Genomic DNA, 4,014 nt, shown 5'->3' with positions numbered 1-4,014 from the left:
CCAGTGGTCGACTCTGCTTTCCAAGTCCCAGAGACCTGCTTTTAAACAGTTTTCCCCCTTTCATTCCAGTCTGGCTGTCACGCACACAGCGGGGTGGCTGCCCTTGCCGGACAGCCAGCAGGCCAATCACGCCAGAGTGCATTCAGGTCTCCTAGGAGACTAAGCACTGGAAGTTCCGGGCACCTCCCTCACATCCTATCCACCCCAGACACTCAGGAGCCAGAGGAGGGCTTCAGCACTGAAGCACGCCAAAAGGCCAACGAACAAAGGGACCAAACCTGGTTTGGCACGCAGAGACAAACACAAGGACCTTTCCAAAAAGAAATGGGGAAAAAAGTTGACCGGAGTCTGTTTTTACAGATAGGACTTGGGCGCCATATTGGAAAACATGGCTGACCCGATTTTTAGCTACCGGCGTTCACAGTCGGGAAAAATCATGGTAGTTTGTTTAAAACCACTGCCACCAGCCATTTCAAGTGGGAAAGGGTAACAATTGGCTGTTAGATGAGTGTTTAGACTCAGGGGAAGCTAGGCAACCCCTCCAAACTCTATATGAAGATAGTGTTTGTTGGATATGTAAATTTAAAAAGACTAGTAAAGTCAATTTAACATTACATGCAATTGGAGACAGTAGTCAGTCCCAGAGAAGGTATTTAAACCTTGGGGAGTCTGACAGATACCCCTGTGCCACTGCACTGAGGGTGCAGTGTGACACACAGAGAAAGATGATGCCTATGGAGTTGTTTCAAAACTCCATACCCAAAGAACACAAAAGTAAAACACACATCAAAATACTTGGAAGAGTGGGGAAAAAAAGGCTCACACTCTTCCCAGGTAAAAAACTGAATCCTAGAAATCCAGCAAAGTTCTCAAAAGGTAAGGGCAATTAGCACATTCTTGAGAATTCTCCCTAACACCTGTCCCCCCAGACTAAGGGACAGGAGGATTTAATCCACTCCTGGATGAATCTCCTTACTCCAGTCACTCAAACATCCTAAATATCCTGGAGAGACCATCAGCATTTTGGTGGTGACACCCAGACCTGTGTTAAATGGAAAAATCAAACCCTTGCAGGCTGATTGACCATCTCAGTAGTTTAGGGGTTTCCCCTTTCATTTGCATCAACCATCTGAAGGGTTGGTGGTCAGTCTGAATCAAAAAAGTAGATCCATACAAGTGTGGTCTAAACTTCTTCAGTGATCACACAATAGCAAAGCATTCACGTTCAATGGTCGCCCACATTGTCTCAGGTTGCTTCAGCTTCCTGCAGATGAAGCAAATAGGGTGCTCCCTACCTTTATCAGCCAGCTGACTCCTATACCTGTATTTGAAGCATCTGTCTGCACAATGAAGGTTTTGTTATAGTTAGGAGGTCTTAGGGCTGGAGCTTGACAAAGGGCTTTCTTTAGGTCTTCAAATGCTTGAGTGCACTCCTCATTAGACTACATTCAAGGGAGAAGCTATGGTCCCATAGTTATCTATGAAATTCCTGTAGTAACCAGTGAGGTCTATGAAGGCTCTCAACTGTGTCTGAGTAGTAGGGGTGGCCCAGTTTTGTACTGCTTGTACTTTGCTAGGCAATGGCCTGATTTCACCTCCTCCTAACTCATGTCCAAGGTAGACCACTTTACTCTGACCAATTCGACAGTTACTTGCCTTTATGGTCAGAAGGGCCTGCTCAAGAGCCTGCAACACATTTCCTAAGTGGTCAGCATGTTCTTTCCAAGTAGGGCTGAACACTGAAATGTCATCCAATTTTGCCATGCAGAAGTCCTCCATCCCATTCAGAACTTGATTAACCATCCTTTGGAATGTAGCAGGTGCATTCTTTAGTCCAAAAGGCATTACCTTAAACAGGTAGAGGCCTGCTGGGGTTGAGAATGCAGTTTTCTCCTTGGCATGGTCTGTCAGTGCTATTTGCCAATAGCCTGAAGTGAGATCAAATGTACTGAGGTACTTGGCTGAACCAAGTTTGTCCACGAGTTCATCTCTCCTTGGTAAAGGGTGGGCATCAGTCGTAGTGACTGCATTTAAGGGCTCTATAGTCCACACAGAATCTCAACTCCTTGGATCCTGCCTTTGGCACTAGTACAACTGGACTAGACCATGGACTGGTAGATGGCTGTATTACCCCGAGATCAATCATCTGTTTGACCTCCTCCTTTATGTGGGTTCTTCCATGGTCTGACGTCCTGTAACCTCTGCTTTTAACATGTAAATAGTCACCAGTGAGAATATCATACCAAGGGGTCAAGCATGGTGATAGTGAAAACAGGCAGGCAAACTGATTTAACAGAAACTTGCACTCCTCCTGTTGCTCAGGTGTCAGAGTAGAAGAGAGATTGACTCCTTCCATTCTCTCATCTAAAGGCTGGCCTCTGAGTAGGTCAGGTAGAGGTTCACTCTCCTCCTCTCTTGAGCTGAAGCTAGAAGCATAGCTCCCACTTCTAGTCTTGACACATAAGCTTTTAGACGGTTGGTGTGAAAGACTCTGGGAGCCTCCCTGGGATTGCCTAAGTCCACCAGATAGTTGACCTCTCCAAGTGTTCCCACAACCTTGAAGGGTCCTATCCATTTGTCCTGTAAAGCCCTCTGTCTTGTAGGGACCATAACTAAAATGTGCTGGTCTTGAGTAAACTCAACCATGTTGACCTTCTGGTCATGGCAATGTTTGACCAGACCCTGACCTGCTTTTAAGTTATCTGATGCTTCTGCCATCATGTGTGACATAGTCAGTGACTCTCACTGGCTTGGGGGAAGGAGCACTCTCCAACCCCTCCTTAATCAGGGCCAAGAGGCCTCTTACTGCATGGCCATGGCTCAAAGGGACTAAATCCAACTCCCTCCTGAGGGACTTCTCTATAAGCAAATAGAAGGCATGGCTGTAGAAGGTACCAATTTCTTCTAAGGGGTTCCTCTAAAGCACCTTTCATGCTCTTCATTGTACGATTAAACCTCTTTACTAAACCATTTCTCTGAGGATGGTAGGCAGTTGAGAACTTGTAAGTTACTTCACAGTTTTTCCACATGGCCTGCATGTAGTGGGACATAACATTAGATCCCCTGTCAGGGATAACTTCCTTATTAAAACCTACTCTGGTAGAAATACCAAGTAGGGCCTTATCCACAGCCTGAGCTGCAACAGTCCTCATAAGTATGGCTTCAGGATACCTAATAGCATGGTCTACTTCAACCAGGATAAACCTGTTTCCTGAAGATGTGGGAGGGTCTAAGGGACCATCAATGTCAATTTCTACCCTTTCAAAAGGGACTCCCATCACTGGATGAGGCACCAAGGGTGCCACATTCCTGGCCCCTCTCTTGCCAGAAGTTTGGCAAGTGTGACAGCTCCTACAGAATTTATCTACATCAGACCCCAACTTAGGCCCGTAGAAATACAAAGAGAGCCTTTCCTTGGCTTTCTTGAAACTCAAGTGACCAGTCAAAGGTATCTCACGGGCTAACTGTAGGAACTAGAGTTTGTTTTCTAAAGGCACTACAAGTGTTCTGTAGTCCCCTGGGATAGACTCAGTCGGTGCACTGTAGAAGAGGCCATATTCCCAGTACAACATATGCTTCCCTGGCTCTTGCCCATCCAGCTGGGAAGCTGCCTGTTGGTAAAGACCTTCAAGAGTAGGACACTCTCCTTGACCTCTACTGAAGTCTTCCCTACAGGGTCACCTTCTGCCAGTAAAGACTGCAACTCAGGATGGTCTGCAGGATCCAGATCTCCAACAGGAGGAAGGTCCTCTTCCAGCTCTGATTCCTCAGCAGCTCATTCAACCACACACGTTTGTTCCACACACTCAGCCTCAGCTGGTGGAGGAGTCACAGGTGTGACTTTGGACAGTCCTCTCGGGGATTTCCTTGTTGGCAGCACAGGAGGGCTGGCCGGTTTTTTCTTGGAGGTTTTATGTTTCCCCTTTTCCTCTTTTCTCATAGAGATTGCAGTCAGTAAGTCCTGTGGACTGGGAGTTATAGTTTCCTCTATAATCTCCTCTTGAGAGCCTTTTA

This window comes from Ambystoma mexicanum, chromosome 2p (assembly GCF_040938575.1).
Source record: "Ambystoma mexicanum isolate Mex_15411 chromosome 2p, UKY_AmexF1_1, whole genome shotgun sequence".
NCBI lineage: Eukaryota > Metazoa > Chordata > Amphibia > Caudata > Ambystomatidae > Ambystoma > Ambystoma mexicanum.
Note: the sequence above shows the minus strand (reverse complement) of the source record.